This window comes from Larimichthys crocea, chromosome XXI (genome assembly GCF_000972845.2).
Source record: "Larimichthys crocea isolate SSNF chromosome XXI, L_crocea_2.0, whole genome shotgun sequence".
Lineage (NCBI taxonomy): Eukaryota > Metazoa > Chordata > Actinopteri > Sciaenidae > Larimichthys > Larimichthys crocea.
In genome coordinates, this window is record NC_040031.1 from 11969738 (window position 1) to 11989131 (window position 19394).

General features: G+C 40.7%; 1 long non-coding RNA gene across 1 annotated transcript; it reads right to left on the reverse strand.

The window, feature by feature from the left end:
- Positions 1 to 8730: 8730 nt before the first annotated feature.
- Positions 8731 to 14008, reverse strand: LOC109141472 (uncharacterized). Its single transcript, XR_002042762.2, has 3 exons — positions 13985 to 14008; positions 11261 to 11399; positions 8731 to 8995 (listed from the first exon to the last, which is right to left on the reverse strand). It is a non-coding gene; the product is annotated as an uncharacterized LOC109141472 (long non-coding RNA).
- Positions 14009 to 19394: the final 5386 nt, after the last annotated feature.

The following is a 19394-nucleotide window of genomic DNA, read 5'->3' on the forward strand; positions in this document are numbered from 1 at the left end:
GTTGAAGTGAACCTTGTGCACAGACTTGAGCTTACGCTGCACAGTGGCATTTTTTCAGGGCGCGGTGTGCGTCCCTGGCTGTAAAAGAAAAGTACACACAACCAAAAAGTTACTTAAGTACCACTATAAGGGGTATACGGATTCATTTGTGGTGATTCGCCCCCAGAAGAATTATCACATAAACTCCATTTCCTCTCAGCTTTTTACAGAGCTTTATCGTTTTTAATGTCAATATTTCCGTTTTGAGTGATTACCCTCAGGAGTTTGTGGAGACCAAAACTTACCAAGAGAAGGACATCTTAAAGGCCATCGTTTTGATGCTACCACTGGCCAAAAAAAAAAAATCCGGTATTTGAGGTATAATATACAGAAATGGCAGATTTAAAAATGAGAACTTGAATCCGGTGGCTTGTCTTGGTGCACTGTGCGATACATCAAGTGTAAGCGCGCCCCTGATGGCACACAAACGTCCGACAGGCAATAAACAGACCAGATGTGCAGTGACCACCACTGAGGTCTCACCAGGCGATTGAAGCAGATTGCATCCATAGGCCTCCAAAACACTTGACAAAAAGAAAATTGCATTCTACCCACCCTGGTACCATTTTAAAGTAATGCTCTCATAATTCTGGTGATAAAAGGCAACCGTGTTCGCCTCTCTTGCTTGTTCACTGTAAGAGTCTCCCTTTCATACTGGATTTCCATTTCACCAACCTCACTTTAGCTCCCAAAAATCTTTAGCAGCTGACACACCATGTTATTAAAAAGCCTGTGCACATGTCCATGTAGAGAAAGAAAGAGAGATAAATACTGGGGAAACAACTATTGGCTGCTATACTCTAACAAAAAGCAATAATTTCTATAATTTAACATGCATGTGCATGTTTATTCCCTAATCTGTATGTTAGGACACTCTACTATTACATGACACCAAAAAACAGAATGTCATTAGCAGTATTGGTGTGGATAGTTTTTTTGATGTTAATGAAACGAAAATGTTCGAAGAAAGAAGGGGAGAGGACGCTCACCAGCACAGCACGGCTTGCCTGGCAGGGCTGACGTAAAAAAACCGACCTTCCCACCCTCCCTCCTCACATATAAACACGCACACACCACCACACCACAGTTGTGGTATTTTTAAGCACCACAAGGGGACGTAATTTGAGTGTAACTTGGGGTTGCCGATGGGGGAGGAAAAAATGAGACAAAGGAATCAGGTTGGCGTTGGAGTTGGAGATAGCCGGTGAGGGTATACTAGGAACACAGACAAAGTGCCGGGAGGCAGGGTCAGGGGCGCCACTGTTATCCAGGCCACCTTTACCCTTTTAACAGCTTTCCTCTGCTTTCACAGAGGAAAAGCCCTCATGTAGCCCAGGGACAACCCTGTCTGTTACAAGTTTGACTCTGGTGTACTTCTGTAGGAAATAAACCTCCATTGTTAAGCTACTTTGTGCAATACCTAAAACACCACGTCGGCTGATATTCTCATGTTGCTAACACACTGGGGTACCTTATCCTGTGTGTGTGTGTGTGTGATATGAATAAACAGCTTTCGTGACTTCATTCAAGTGTCGTATACTTTAGTCATATGTTGTACCCGTGGTGACAGGGGAGCAGCGGCGCTGGACAAATGCCACTTTGGCTTCTGCGAGATGAGTGGGTGGGAGTCAGGATCTTTCCTAGGAACCCTGGAGGGTTTGCTTTTCGACATCAATTAGCCTGGAAACGCACAAGTCAGATAGATTATTACCAGGATGAATAAGAGCGGGAGGCAGACACCTGCGCCACGCTGTTATAATGGAAGATCTCAGGGCAGCTGTCAGAACATTTGGGTAAAGTCGGAGAGGCTTACGGTGACTTTCAACGAAAGCCTGGTATGATCCAATTCATTTTCTTCTTTCTATTATTTCTCTCTTACTAGCTATCACTATTAATACTATTAGGTCCTTTGAAACATTAATACTTAACATTAAAATCAAGATGGAGCCATAATATCCAGCTGTGGTTAGGTTATCAACAGGTTTATAGCTTTTAATTATAGAACTCACAATGTTGTAAATGATTGTTTATGTGGCTAATTGGTTTAATTTGCACGGTTGCTGTTTAAGGAATTAAGACACTCTGTTTGGAAAGCCCTGATCCTCAGACTGAAGCTTGAAGTTTCTCATACTCGGCTGCACGACTCCTTTAGGGCAGCAACCGTGATTGTTTTCATTGACAATTAATCTGCTGATTATTTCTTGATTAAGTGTTTGGCCTTTAAAAAAGAAGAAACACGGTTTAAAAACAAACCCATTCACAATATCCAAGAAACAAGTACAAATCATTAACTGTCTGTTCTGTTGACAACTATCTAAAAAAAAAATCAAAATATAGTGATTTACTTCATGTTAAAACCAGAAAAAAGCAGTAGACTTCTTCACATCCGAAAACCTGGAAACCACCAAATGTTTGCCATTTTTGCATTACACCTCTGATCTTCTTTGGATTTCAGGGTAGATTATTAATTTCTATAACCCACTTATCTTTGGGTTTACACCCTGGACAATTCGCTTTTTTCATTCCCCGAGAGACCAACGAGCAATTTACGCTCACATTCACCCTACGGGTCAGCAGTTACCATATTAATTTCATGTCTTTGGATGTGGATGCGTTACCTGGAGAGAACCCCGCAAGAAAACAAGAACAGCGCTAACCCACTGCACCCACAACGGCGCCCTTAATGGAGTCATGCCTGGACATTCGACATGGACAGGTGTTTTTAATATTTTGTTCACCCACTTTACATCATGGTGGGTAGGCACATAAACAAACAACACCTCTCTGTATAATCAATACAGCAAACCACAACATTGTGTATTTTTCAACAGAAACTAAATCAGCTATGTAGAGCTGTCGTATAAAGGCAAGTTGATCTTGTGCCCCTAAAGGCCCTTTAACATTAAAATCTGGTCATGATTAACGGCTCTTCCTCCTCTGAATTTTAATCACTACTGGCTCTGCTCCAGGAGAGATCAGCAAACTAATCAACATCTTACAGCGGATGACCGTCCTTGCACACTGTCTCAGTTTTCACAGTCCACGTAGGAGCCGCCTTCATTTGGTGTGGACACAACTGCCACGCTTGGTGCTACTGCTCCAATCCATCACCACGTTCCCATTCTCCCACATCGTATAAGAATACAAGAGAGGAAAACGGTGTACGTGGCCCGGGCTCATGTTGCACCTTGTAACAGATCGTTGTTAAATGTTGCTGTCCCAGCAGTGTGTCTTTATTACAAAACACAGTATGTACATGGCCGCTTAGAAACAATGTCTTACTGTGGAGTGAAGTGAAAATTGGCAAACAAGCCAGGCAAGGTCATCCCCTGCAGACAATCTAAATAACGTCCTGATTTGACACATTATACTGACAGTATAATTTCATAGGCATTTACTGTTCTGGACAATATGCCTCATGGTTTCCTTAGATATTTTAACACACACAAGATTGGCTACAGAGGCCTTGAGTTTTCCTGAGGCAATTTTAACCACAACTATATATTATTTTGTTATTTTGCCAAATGGCTGCCATTCAGAAAGAGGCAGAAAGGGAAGAGCTAGAAAGACGAAGAAGAAGAAGAAGAAGAAGAAGACGAAGAAGGCGGCGGAGGAGGGGAATGTTTAATGGGATCTCAAGGCAAGAGGACATATGAACCATCTGTGTGAGCCCTAATTCTTGGTTGTAAAAAACATTTTTTTGTATATTTTTTATTTCTAATAACCGGGCGGCGTGCCTTGTGGCCGTTTTTTAGGCGCAGACTTCTGCGTCTACCGGGGCAAAACAAACGGTGAAGCAATAGTCCCATTGTAAAAAACACAGTGTAGAACAGTACAGTGTCATTTCACTCATTGTCTCTTATGCACAGAAACGATTTAAAAACCGTGAAAGAGCCAATGTTAAGGCATTTAGGCGACGCCGTTACTTTAAAAGATCAAGTCATGCAACGTTTGCAATGTCTGAGAGGGGCTTTATAGGAGAATGGAGGTCTAATTACATACAAAGTAGAGGTAAATAGATGGAAATCTGTGGCTGCGTGGTTTGAAAATCTTTAAACATGATGCCGTGTCACGAAATCTTAACAGCATTGAGATTCTCCTGACTTCACCTCGAATCAGAAATGAAGGACGACGTCATGTTCACTAACGAGTAATCTAATTGATTAGTCTTTCCATCATTATAACGCTGTTATCGTTATAACCAGCGGCAAAGATTTTTCTTGTTCCTCCTTCCTTGGTGAAGGTGGGGGCACCAGACAATCGTATAAATGATGACCCCTGATCTACAATAATCCATGACATTTTATTGGATGCTAGTCTCACTTTCCCACAGCAACGTTAAAATAGTTTAGACTTGTGTACTGTGGATTTCTGTTATGTATTGTATTAAGTGTCCGTTTTATTATAAATAATTGAACATGTATTTTAAGTTCTGTCAAAGGGGGATGGAGGTAGGGTCAAAATTCTATGACACATTTGAGCATTTAAAAAATTACTTGAAAGTAACTAATTACTTTTATAATTTGTAACTCAGTAACTACTTTAGTTACTTTCTGGGAGAAGTAACTAGCAACTGTAACTAGTCACTTTTTTTAGAGTAACTTGCCCAACACTGGTAATTTGTGATATGCATCTGTTGTTTGATTCCAGCTATCGGTTGCACTTTGCAATACTCCAATTGGCTGTTCTGTTTCCATAATTTAAAGGCGAAATTTCCCTAGAACACACCATAAGACACACACTGACCTCCTGACCTGCACTTGTCCTCTTAAAAGAACCAACCTTGTGATGTTTCATCTCCAGTTTCTGTTATCTGCTCGAAGGCTCAGTGCTTTTCCATATAAACTTCAGTACACATAGAAAGAACACTTCTTTGTATATTCACCACCTTCCTGTTAGTCAAAAGTTTGTTTGATCTGAGTTATTCCTGTGTTTTTTCATCATGGTTTAATAGTTTCAAGTCGTGGCCTGTCTGAAAAACAACATCTTGTTTCGTGGCTGGACGCCATTTTCTTCAGTTATTAATTGCTTATGAAGGAACAAATGGGTTTCAAGAAGTCCCCAAAAAACCATAATGGGATGCTTTTTTTCACAGAGGTACTTTGAGAGAGAGTCGTGTTGCAGTTACAGCAAAAAAAAAAACGGCCAGTGACAGTGTGTTAAAAGCAGTGATGAAAATAAAAGAAAAAAGGAAGAAAATGAATTCGTAAAAATATGGAAAACAGATGAAACCAAAAGGAATATATGGGGTGGTATTTTGATGGTTAAAAAAGTTATATTTCGCCCCAGGGGAAACATGATTTTCTGTACCACGTTCCATGGCAATTAGTCCAATAACTGCTGAAATATTTCACTCTAAACCAAAACTGTCAACCTCATGTTGGTGCTACTAGAAAAGTCAGGAGATTAATATTCAGTAGGTTTCATTCTCTGGAGTCCAAGAATGTCTGTATGAAATTTCATGGCAATTCATCCAACAATTTCTAAGATATTTCAGTCTGGACCAAAGTGGTGGACGGACTGACACACATGAACCTATATAATCCCTATCTAATCCCTATAAACAATCTGTAAGCAAGGGACCAAGATTTCAGCAACAGATATGTTCTGGTTTTCATTTGTAGTCCAAATTGTATTGACCACTCATGTATGAGTAGGCTTTGGCTGAAACCATCTGTGTGGAGAGCAAAAGAGATAGAAGGTACTGGGCTGAAATGCAATCTCTAAACCCGTCGGCTAACGTCTGACATTTGAAATTGGCAGAAATATGTCTTTGCCAATCAGGCTGCACGCAGAGGAAGTCTTGGCCCAGATATTCATTTTCCGGATATTCGTTGGCTTCATTGGAAGAAAAAAATGCCCATTGCCTCTAGAGGCTAAATCATTATCAGATCATAGCGAGTGGGTTCCAAGATTGCTATCCATGGACCCATTCTGTTAACATGGCTAAAAAATGCTACCATTTCTAAAAATGCTTAGATTGTATTTAGCACTAAAGTTGCAACTTACTGAAATAAACCTGAAAGCTTTAAAATTGTAACTTCCTCAGGCACTTAGGGCTAAATACATTATACATCTCCTATTTCATCGAATAGTGAAGATTCTGTATTCTCAGAGCCCCATTATGATTGTCCCTCGTAATGTAAAAGCCCGTCTATACATGCAATAGAAAGGAGTACTTGATACGTTAGGATGACATTCAGTTCACGGACGACAAACATTAACGTCCATTGAGGCTTTAAAAGAAGTCCACAAGGCCTTTTACAGGAAGAGCACACAAAGTCGGTCAGCCCAGCAATTTGTATAATGTTTATGTTGGAGGCTTTTAGAGACATACTTATCCAGAGGAACTTAAAATGAGTCAGTATCTAATAGCTCAGGGATTCAGCCGCACGATGCCCACAGTTACTGTGGGGACCAAATCTCTCAAACTTCCTCTGTAACTACAACACTGTCAACACACTGCGGCCTTTCCTGGACAGATTTATAGATAGCAGTAACTTGTTAAACACAACATTGTCACCAACCTCATTACACTGTGAACCCTTACCATCTGTCTGAACATTTAAAGGGGATAGTGAGGAAAGCAGCATACCGTTGTATTCGTGAAGCTGAGAGTTGTCAACGCTAAATTTGCCTTTGTATACAAACATGCTTGAATGGATGAGTTGTATAAAAATTCACCTTCGGTACAGTTGCCATGGATGTGAAAATTAGCTATAGAGGCTGTTTTTTTGTGTACCAGGCTATAAACATGTTTATTTCTGTTGAAGTTGGACATTTTAACATGGGGACTTATGGAGATCGACTTGTCCTGTAGCCAGCCTCAAGTGGCCGTTTGAGGAACTGTAGTTTTTGGCACTTCCACATTGGCTTCACTTCACAGCCACGAAGGTTGCCGCTTGTAGAATCAGCAGTTGCCATTGTAGCTGGCAAAATCCACAGCTGAGTAGTCTGCTGTCTGAAATCACAGTCACTACTGAAATTTAACTTAGTTTTGTAGTAAATCTGCCAACTGTAAACTGTACTAAACTGAACAGGAAGTCTATAGTACAGTCCATGTCCATTTAGAAGAACAGAAAAGCAAAGAGCAGACATCTGTTCTTGTCTGAAATTTCTGTTGATTGGAGAAGGAATAATGATCAGCACTTTAATTGTCAATCAGCATAAGAGCCATTTGATGTGATTGCACGAGGTCATTAGACAGCTATTGAGTCGCATTCAAGAGCCCCCTCGTGTGTGTGTCTCTTTGAGTACAAGTCTGGCTGCATAAAATCAGGACGACTTGAGTATGTGCGGGGGCTCGTTGGAGCACGCTCCTCATGACTGATGAGCTGACCTTTGACCTCACTGCATGCAACGGCATTGCGAGATCTTTTGGTCTACTATAGCGAGGCCGCTCATGCGCTTAACTTTCAGTTATGAAATGCTAAGATATGCAGATGTGTTGATGGGAAATATGGTTCAGAATATTTGATTATAGTCTTGATCCAATACTTCTGAAAACTTTGCTTTAATTAGATCTATTATAGCTCATTCCGTGTCTTCAAAGATAGTAGAGCCATACAGTATGAGTAGCTAAACTATCACAAAGCAGCTTTGATAACGGCTGATAAAACACTGCAGAGAAGAGATAAGAGATTGTGCCGGGTTGCCTTTTCACGGCTCTAAAGTTATGCTCAATCCTCGTGTATAAAAAAGAAGAACTTTGAGCTGCAGGGAGTGGAGGTGAATCCAGCTAAACAGCCTGAAGTGTGTGCTGTGGAACAGCAAACTGTATAGATAACCAGAATAATTCATAACTATTGATTCACTAGACCTTCTCTACCCTATTGATATGTATCAGGCGTGCATAATCCACATCTGTATGTATCTAATCTCTGCCGGTCTGTATGAACAGGTCTGTGTCGTATACATGAGTGATGACCTAGTAGTGTGTGTCCGTCCTCTGTGTGTGTCTCTGACTGTCAATCATCTGCAACCTGATTAGAGTGACATTTGCTGAGTGACTCACAGAAGGTCATGTAATGCTGATGGCTGACAAGACCTTGGGTAAATGAAATATAGGCCAGTATAATTACTGTTAAATCGCTGTTTCTGATAAATTAAATTCCATCAAAGTCATCTGCAGGTACACAGGAATGCAATATTAAATCACTCCTTTAAACATAATTAATAAAATGTAATGCAATCCTTATCGATTGTGCAACAGCTCCAGGTAATATTTGTTTTGTTTGGATGGCTGATGTCTCCTGAAGAGTGTATAACCTCAGACATTAATTCAGTCAATAATTTAACCACTATTCAACACGAGGTATGTTAAACTGCAAGTAACCATAGCAACAGTACTTCTACTTCATGCTACGTTACCAGTTCATTCTCACTGGTGCAACTGGCACAATAACTATGAGTTAAACCCATGAGTTTCTCTTTTTGCCTGTGGTAAAGTCACCTTGGTGCAGTGCTGCAGACCTCACTACTCAGATTCTTTGCTTGAATAGAAGTAAAAAAAAATGTTCTAGTACAAGTAAAATTCCTGCATTCAAAAATGTACTCAAAGTATGTATATGTAAGTACTCCTCATGGAGAATGTTACGGACCTCAAGGGCTCGCAAGGCCCGAAACATATTTAAAGAAAACATAAAGACAAAAGTTGTCATTAAACTAATAATTTTTATTAATTCAAAAACAAACGAAATAATTCCCCAAGAAAACAACAAAACTAAAGGGTTGGAGGTTCCTGGCCAAAACAAACAAAACGAGAGAGAGAACACTGAGCCAGCCAACGGCCGTCGCACCCAGCATCCACTCCCAAACTAAGCCTGCCTAAAACCCACTACCTAAATGAAAAGAAAAGACCGAAAACAGGACTACCAAGGAACCCCCGAACCAAAACTAAAATAACAAAACCCAAACGGCTCCTGGCATCCAGAGCCTCACCTTCACACCGGATCACCTGCAGGGAAAATAGAGAGAGAGACAAGAGAGAGACACCTCTTTAAGTAAGCTCAGGCTGATGAGACAATGATTCTCACCTGGGGTCTCCTCTGTGCACAGAGAGAGAGAGAGAGAGAGAGAGAGAGAGAGGGAGAAAAGGGGTGGGGAGAAACAAACACAGTCCTACTTCCTGGCCACACGTAACAGGGAAATATCCCTTTCTAATTGCTGTATTATTATTATTGTGTCTGGTTGAGGTGGAGATTATTTGAATTATAAATGGTTGTGAAGTTTAAGTAAATGCAACATATTTTGTGATGAATTTAAAATTATAATTTGCAAATTAATGGGAAACTACAAACAAAAAATGAATGTAACAGAGTAATAGGTAAAATATTTTCAGCATAAATGCTAGTAGTGTGTAGAAGATACTCAAGTAAAGCATTTCAAAATTTCAGTTGAAACCACCCAACCAAATAAAAATGATTAAAAATATCAACAATCTTATAAAATTAGGTTAAAAAAAATGATTAAAAATATCAACAATCTTATAAAATTAGGTTAAAAAAAAAAACAACTCCAGGACTCTGAGGGGCATGTCCGCTGAATGCACTGAAGCCACGCCTACTCGTTTGAAGTGACTGGCCTCAGCGTGTCATCGAGCCACCCTTTAAGGACCGCCCACAAAATCCTGGACTGAAAACTGGTGTTTGAACCTCTAACTCCACGTTTCAGTAATATATCGTTCAAAGTCTTTTCACGTGTTTTCAGCAACTATTTTCCAACATATTTGATGTATTTTAAAAGAAATCTCAAAATTACATTTACTCAGATTTTAAGGTATGTGATACATTTGAATTTTTCATTTATAGTATTTTTAAATAGATGTATAAATGTGTTTCATAGACTTAAGATGGTTTATTCTTGCTATATGTAGTAAAGTGTAGAGTGTAAAGAAACAAACTAAACTCGTACCAGTCCCACACTCCCAGCAGAGAAAAACAAAAACCAAAGGGAATTTGTTATTGTGGGGATCAATGTGCTGTCACAAAAAAGCATGAACTACCATAGTGTAGATAGAAAAACTTACAAAGGTTTCTGCATTCATATGCAGACACCTGCACTGACTCTCTACATTTGTCCCTGAGCTTATTCCTGGATCACTTTAAAATGGTGTCCTTGGTGGTCGGCCTAAAATCATATATCCAAGAATGAATCATCAACTTCAAGATCATTTGTGAAACCAACCAAACTGTATTCTATTATATTCTCATAGCTCAGGGAAAAGAACAGGGAACGCAGTGTTCAGGAAAAAGCAATTAAAGTGTGTTCAAAGAGCATGATGACAATTCAACATAAGAAAAAAATTACTCCAAAGGTTATTTCTATTTACATTTTAAGCAATCCTTTGGTCAACTCCTCTTACATGCCCGTCACATACTGCTAGTTTAAGTCTTCTGGGAATCACCCTAAATTAAACCCAAGAATCCAGTATGGCTGAGACCCCCCCACCAGGAAGACAGATGGACGAGAGATTTATTAGCACTATAGATCTCATAGCCCCCAGCAGACCAGCAACATGTCATTCATTGACAAGTGTCACAGAGATGTGATATAAACCGTTTTCCTCCCTCTTATGGCGAGACAATATTTGAATTATCTACATTTATGTGAACGCGGTAGAGCTCTGGAGTCCTCCACGTCGGTCCTGAATCACCTGCGGGGCGCTTTGAGATTACTCTACAGGGCTGAGAGGGCGATAAACCGAATTCTGATTTGCAAATATATTATCCTATTCATTATATACGCCATAAATGCTTTGTGAAATGATGCTGTGAGATGATGAAATTTCAGAACCGCGAGGCTTCTACCATGAGTCCTCAAATGAGGCAAGAATTATGTTTTTATGTCAGCGTTTGCTGAAAATGTTGCATGTGAAGGTGTCTGTTTGACTCTTTAGTAACGTCCTTGTTATCGTGTCTATCTTATTATTGCTCTTGATTTATTTCCTTTTCCATTTAGGATCTGGAGTGTTGTGCAACGTGTCTTTAGTTTCACTGGGATCTGAAGAATGCTGCAAGTCTAATCTGAGGAATGTATTCACACTCAAACCTCTGCTGAGTGAACAGAGTTTCTTGGGATTGCCCTGAGGAACAGCGAGATTTTCTTTGATCGTAACCCACACACACACACAGACACACACACACAGACACACACACACATATATACACACACATATATACACAAATAGGTATATTGTGGCTTGTCTTTTATGTGTTCTCACTGTTAGATTCCATCTGTCAATTCTTCAAACTTAATGCACCTCAGGGTCTGTTTTTCGACTTCCCGTGTGTGTCCCTTTGAGACTGGAGGGGACGAAGTGTGAGACAGAGTTAGACAGACTCTCTCGTCCTCTCGAAGACCTTGAAAAAAAGAAGACAAGGTGACTTGAATTTGATTCGTCATGAATCACAAAACATTACCTCAGCATGACACAAGACTGACAACACACGCATGCTGTGACCAAACACTTGCATGCAGAGCAGCCTCCCCTGCATGCTGACATTGCTCAGCCTTTTCAGGTACTACTTGTTTTGGCTGAATCTTTTATTACAAAGGTGGCATAGAAGCAATGTGACAGTGAAACATCAAGTAGAAATGTGCTGAACCGATCCTAAGTATCAGTATCAGGGCATATTTCATCGGATCAGCTAAAATAAAGCCGATCAAATCCTTTTTATTACTACACTGTACTATGTTTTATCCACCTCAGCCAGACAGTGTTGCAGCACTACTCTCCTTTATGACAGCCGTGCCCTACCCTGCAGTATTTCACTGCATATGTGAGAGACGTTTAGAGTGTGCGAAGGTGAAAAATGATTTGAGACACACTGGTGTGAGGGACTCGGAGTTCAGATATAACAGTCGGTAAAAATATACAATCTGTTTGCTCTCTATCTTATTTCTCATTAGCAAAGAGCAGCATCTGCCAGCTTCATGTTTTTAGCTTCATGTTTGTTTTTTAAGCAAAACTGCTAAAAATGTGCAGTTCTAAATACTTAAATATGAATATTTGGTGTTTTTTTCTGTATTGTAGGGTGACTCAGTGATAAAAAGACCTCTGACTGGGGCCCAACCACAGACCAGTGCTATAAATATGTACGCGTATAGAGCCATATGTCAGTGAAATGCCCAAATTTCACCCAGGACAGATAAAATGCGGCTGACGGAGCAAATCACAGCCATTGTAGTCAGTGTTTCAAACCCCTCCAGAAGTGCCGCAGTCTTTTTCAGAAGCATCCCAGAAGCAGCTCTCTCTGGTGTGCTCTACCGAGAATACGCATCTGTTAACTTTTTTCTGTTTTTGAATGACACTGCAAGCAGCAAACGTCTATCTGCACAGAGCAGATCGCGCTGGCAAGAAGTCCGACACAGAAACAGGCCAACAGAATCTGGTCTATTTTCAAAATAAAACACCCTGTAAACTTAGGCAAAAGGGAAACTATTAAACTATGTGGCATATTTACATATTTGGAAGCACATAAATCAAGGGAAAATGACCAGATCTGAGAAAGTATGGTTGGCAAAACGCTTCTGAAATGCTCCTGGTGTGGTTTGAAGTTGACGTGACGGAGATCGTGCCAGGTGGGGTTTTGGTTTTTACAAATAAGGTTTTTACAAAGTAACTAAAGAATTATTTTTGCTTTACATATGTTTAGATGAACTGAGATAATTATTGTGGCTTTGTTTTATCAGTTGGTTATCTGTCGATTTCAATTTATTGTTTTGTGTATATGTGGTATGTATGTGTATGTTTTCTTTTGAACTGATATTTTATTAATTACATCCCTACTTCCTTGTGAGCATTATTTTAATAACTGATTTTATTTTCAAGCTCACCAAGTCTCAAGAGAATAATTAAGACATCGGTGAGAGGATTTGACAGCACTCCCCTCCATTACTGTGTGAACAACACTCCTTTTTTGTTGCAGTAAATTATTAAGTTTAAGTGCTGTCCATTAGGCTTGTTGAGGTGGGCGATATCACTGCTGCCATATGGCGCATGAGCCTACACAAGTGTAATTTTCTGTTCATGGCCCTATCATCTTTTTATCATATTCTGAGAAAGCCAGCGATCCAGGCTAAAGTTCTGCATGATTTAGAGACCAATGACCGAATTAATTAAAGAGTGGCATTGACAGAAGCTAACGGCAGCTGCAGAGTGGATGAATTGAACCCTACAGTTGCCATCTCGTAGATTTAGCCTCTGGGGACACTCGACAATGCTTCTGGTCTTCTAGTGTGGCCAGCAGATATCCAGAAAACTGATATCTGGTCCAAGACATCCTCTGAAGTCCAGTTATGCGAGAACATTTCTGCTAATCTCCATGAATCGATATCTCCATATGAAAGCAGATCAGATCCAAAATTGCGTTTTGGCCAATACGTTCTGCCTCACTGTTGCAACCAAAGCCTGCTCAAACACGATGGTTAATACTACTCAGACTACAAAAAGAAACCAGAATGCTTCCAGTACCCACATCTTGGTCCATTGCCTACAGAATCTGCATTCATATGCAGATATCTGTTTATAGAGATTAAGTGTCTAAACTAAGAATTTCAAGTATGTTATTAAATCTGTGGAGTGTATTTTTTATTCAGTTTTTTCATTTATATTATGACCCGAGGCCCTAAGAAACCAACCTTATCATAATAGAGAGTTCTCTGGGTCCCCATGACCTTGAAAGTTTTGTTACTACTACTTTTTGTATCTCTCATGCCAAATTGGACTCAGGCAAGAGTCCAGATGAAATAAAAAAATTATTCAACATCTCTACTGACGTGGAAGAGGACAGATGAGGGCCAGCAAGGTCCCCCTCTGAAGCCAGGCCAGAGGGAAGTGGTCAAGCTTGGCTTGGTTTGGCCCGAGTTCACAATCTAGATCACCCCACAATGTCAGAGCTTGTAGCGGGTTGAAGTTGAACAGTGTGCACAGACTTGAGCTTACCGCTGCACAGTGGATTTTTCATGGCGAGTTGTGAGTCCCTGGCTGTAAAAGAAAAGTAAACACAACCAAAAGTTACTTTAAAGCAGCTATAAGGGGTATACGGATCATTTGTGGTGATTCGCCCACAGAGAATTATCAAAGAAGCTCCATTTCCTCTCAGCTTTACAGAGCTTTATGCTTTTTAACGTCAATATTTCAGTTTTTGAGCGATTATTCCCTCAGGAGTTTGTGGAGACCAAAACTTACCAAGAGAGACATATTAAAAGGCAATATGTTTTGCTGCTACCACATGGCCAAAAAGAAAATTTTAAAAAAATCAGATATTGCAGGTATAATATACAGAAATGGCAGATTTAAGAATGAGAACTTGAATCCGGTAGGCTTGTCTTGGTGCACTGTGCGATAAATCAAGTGTAAGCGCGCCCCTGATGGCACACAAACGTCCGACAGGCAATAACAGACAGATGTGCAGTGACACACTGAGTGTCTCACCAGGCCGATGAAGCAGAATTGCATCCATAGGCATCCAAACACTTGACAGAAAATTGCATTCTACCCACATGGTACCATTTTAAAGTAATGCTCCTCATAATTCTGTCGTGATTAAAAGCACCGTGTTCGCCTCTCTCTGCCTTGTCACTGTAAGAGTCTCCTTTAATACTGGATTTCAATTTCACGCAACCTCAATTAGCTCCCATCTGTAGCAGCTGACACACAATGGTTATTTAAATAGAGGCGCTGTGCACATTGTACATGTAGAGAAAGAAAGAGAGATAAATACTGGGGAACAAATATTGGCTGCTATACTTATAATAAAAGCAATAATTTATATAATTTAACATGCATGTGCATGTTTATTTCCCTAATCTGTATGTTAGGACGCTCTATTATCACATGACACACCAAAAACAGAATGTAATTAGCAGTATTGGTGTGGATAGTTTTCTTTGATGTTAATGAAAAGAAATGTTTGAAGAAGAAGGGGAGAGACGCTCACCAGCACAGCACGGTTGCCATGGCAGGGCTGACGTAAAAAACAAGGACCGTCCACACTCCCTCCTCACATATAAACACGCACACACACACACAGTTGTTGGCTATTTTTAAGCACCACAAGACTGTAATTTGAGTGTAACTTGGGGTGCAGATGGGGAGGAAAAACGAGAAAAAGGATCAGGTTGGAGTTGGAGTTGGAGACTAGCAGGTGAGGGTATAATAGGAACACAGACCAAAGTGCCAGGAGGCAGGGTCAGGGGAGCCACTTGTTATCCAGGCCACCTTTACCCTTTTAACAGTCTTTCATCTGCTTCCACAGAGAAAGCCCTCATGTAGACAGGCACCCTCTTGAATTGCCTGTTGAATCGCAATTCAGTCTCACAGTGTGAGGAAAAGTTTTGACTCTGGTGTACTTCTGTAGGAAATAAACCTAAATTGTTGAGCTACTTTGTGCAATCACCGTAACACAACGTCGGCTGATATTCTCATGTTGCTAACACACTGGGGTACCTTATGCCTGTGTGTGTGTGTGTGTGTGTGATATGAATAAACAGCTTTCGTGACTCATTCAAGTGTAGTATACTTTAGTCATATGTTGTACCCGTGGTGACAGGGGAGCAGCGGCGCTGGACAAATGCCACTTTGGATTCCTTGCGAGATGAGTGGGTGGGAGTCAGGATCTATTCTAGGACCTGGACGGGTTTGCTTTTCAGACATCAATTAGCCTGGAAATAGCAACAAGTCAGATAGATTATTACCAGGATGAATCAGAGAGGAGGCAGACACCTGCGCCACGCTGTTTATAATGGAAGATCTCAGGCAGCTGTCACGAACATTTGGGTAAAGTCGGAGAGGCTTACGTGTGACTTCAACTGAAAGCCTGTGTGATCCAATCATTTTCTTCTTTCTATTATTTCTCCTTCTTCACTAGCTATCACTATTAATACTATTATGGATCCTTTGAAACATTAATACTTAACATTAAATCAAGATGGAGCAATAATATCCAGCTGTGGTTAGGGTTAATCAACAGGTTTATAGCTGTTAATATAGAAATCACAATGTTGTAAATGATTGTTTATGTGGATAATTGGTTTAATGTTGCAAGGCTGATGTTTAAGAATTAAGAACACTCTACAACTGCTGTTTAAAAGCTTGATTCTCAGACTGAAGCTTGAAGTTCTCATACTCGGCTGCACCGACTCCTTTAGGGCAGCAACCAATGATTGTTTTCATGATCAATTAATCTGCTGATTACTTTCTTGATTAAGTGTTTGGCCTTAATCAGAAAACGGTTAAAAATACCCATCACAATATCCAAGAACACAAGTACAAATCATTAAATGTCTTGTTCTGTCTGACCAACTATCTAAAAAAACTCAAATATAGTGAATTTACTGTCATGTAAAACCAAGAAAAGCAGTAGATTCTCACATCCGCAAAGCTGGAACCATCAAATGTTTGCCATTTCTGCATTACACCTATGATCTCTCTTTGGATTCAGGGTGAGATTATAATTTCCTATAACCACTTATCCTTGCGGTGTACACCCTGGACAAGTCGCTTTTTCATCACAGGGCTGACACATAGAGACAAACGAGCATTTACGCTCACATTCACACCTACGGGTCACCAGTTAACCTATTAATTTCATGTCTTTGGACTGTGGGAGGCGTACCTGGAGAGAACCCACGCAGAACAACAAGAACAGCGCTAACCACTGCACCACAACGGCGCCCTTAATGTAGTTAATGCCTGACATTAGACATGACAGGTGTTTTTAATATTTTGTTCACCCAATTTACATCATGGTGGGTAGGCACATAACACAAACACCTCTCTGCATAATGTAATACAGCAACACAACATGTGTATTTTCAACAAAAACTGAACAGCTATTGTAGAGCTGTCGTATAATAGTGCATAGGTGCATATTGTGACCCTATAGGACCTTTGAACATTAAAATTCTGTCATGATTAAAGGCTCTTCCTCCTATGAATTTTAATCACTAATGGCTCTGCTCCAGGAGAGATCAGCAACTAATCAACATCTTACAGCGGATGACAGACTTGCACACTGTCTCAGTTTTCACAGTCAGTAGGAGCAGCCTTCATGTTTGGTGTGGACACAACTGCCACGCTTGGTGCTACTGCTCCAATCTATCACCACGTTCCCATTACTCCCACATCGTATTAAGAATACAAGAGAGGAAAACGGTGTACCGTGACCGGGCTCAGGTTAAACCTTGTAACAGATCTGTTGTAAATGTTGCTGTCACAGCAGTGTGTCTTTATTAACAACACGAGTATGTAACATGGCAGCTTAGAAAAATGTATTATCTGCTGGAGTGAAGTGAAAATTGGCAAAAATAACCAGCAAGGTCACTCCCCTGACAGACAATCTAAATAACATCCTGATTTGACAATATACTGACAGTATAATTCATAGGCATACTGTGACAATATGCCTCATGTGTTTCCTTCAGATATTTTAACAACACAAGATTGGATAACGAGGCCTTGAGTGTCCTGAGGCAATTTTAACCAAACTATATATTATTTTGTTATTTTGCAAATGGCTGCCATTCAGAAAGAGGAAGAAAGGGAAGAAGAAGAAGAAGGAGGAGGAGGAGGGAATGTTTAATGGGAGTTCAAAGGCAAGAGGAAATATGAACCATCTGTGCGAGCCCTAATTTCTTGGTTGTAAAAAACATTTTTTTGTATATTTTTATTTCTAATAACCGGGCGGCGTGCCTTGTGGCCGTTTTTTAGGCGCAGACTTCTGAGTGTACCGGGGCAAAACAAACGGTGAAGCAATTAGTCCATGGTAAAAACACACAGTGTAGAACAGTTACGCCGCTCAAAATGCATTTGTTTCGCAGAGGTCACGCGTAGTTTACAGCTGTTAGACATTCCTGGCAGTAAAAAAAAATCTGCCCAAGGTTCTGCATCTTCAAACACAAGTGGCAGTTGTTAGTATTGTAAGAAGAAAGCTGCCCTTCATACAAGTACCAGACACCCCCCCTCCCTACAATTGTTTCCTTTATATCTCTGCGAGTTCCTATGATAAAACTGTTCTGTGTCTTATTCCTCTCTGTCAGAAATTGAGCACGTTTCCATGGCAACCACACTGCCGTTAGCCAGCTGTCCAAAGTGAGATAACGTTAGCAGGCAGAGTTGAGAGGGAGTTCTATAAATTCCCATTGTGATCCCATAGATTAGGCTGAATCTGTTGTGTCAGTGCTGGTGGACTCGTGTATGTTTACCTCGCACACATCACCTGAGCCTCGGCTGATACAGCTACACAGGAGACGCGAGTCAGGTCAGGTCGGTTACTGGTACTCGATAAAGGATTAGTGACACTTAAATAGAGTGATGTATTTTTTATGATTTGTGCAGTTTCTCTTTGCACTTGCATGGAGGATTCAAACTCTGGTGCATTGCACAGCTAATAAGTCATTAGCACCCCGTAGCATAATTGTCCCCACCAGTTTCCCATGTATTTAACACCCTCCCTGACAAAGTACCACTGCACTGTGCCAGTGCATGCCCTATGGCGTGAATGCATCAGTTAGGCCACCATCTGGCAGCTTTTGCAATATTTGTCCTCCTGTGCTCTGCTGCCGAAAATGGCAGCATTGGTAATGTACAAACAGCTTGTCTGAGACATACAAGTCTTATTTACATGCCTGTCCCTAAAGGCAGACACCAGCTGGTCGGCTTAGTTGAAATCTATAGTTTGTGCATGTGAGTTAATGTAGCGCAGATATTAAAACACACAATCTATTCACGGATCATTGTACAGCATGCGTTCAAAATATGTTCCCAGATATAAATGTGAAGCATATACCATATAATTGAACAAAAAGGCCAATGAGGCTGAAAAGTGTGCATCCCTCCGCTCTAACTCCCTCCCATTGTCTAATAGGTTACCATGACGACCAGAGAGTGGAGAGGATTGCCCTTGTTGCGCTTGAGCTCCCTTCTTGTTGGAAAGGTTTCCCCTTTTTCCACCAGTGGTCTGCCATAATCACCTCAACACAATCCATATGTAACCTTTACGGAGAGAATATATATTCCTCATGAGAATGTGTTACTGTTACGTGTGGCCAGGAAGTAGGACTGTTTGTTTCTCCCCACCCCTTTTTCTCCCTCTCCCTCTCTCTCTCTCTCTCCCTCTCTCTCTCTCTCTCTCTGTGCACAGAGGAGACCCCAGGTGAGAATCATTGTCTCATCAGCCTGAGCTTACTTAAAGAGGTGTCTCTCTCTTGTCTCTCTCTCTATTTTCCCTGCAGGTGATCCGGTGTGAAGGTGAGGCTCTGGATGCCAGGAGCCGTTTGGGTTTTGTTATTTTAGTTTTGGTTCGGGGGTTCCTTGGTAGTCCTGTTTTCGTTCTTTTCTTTTCATTTAGGTA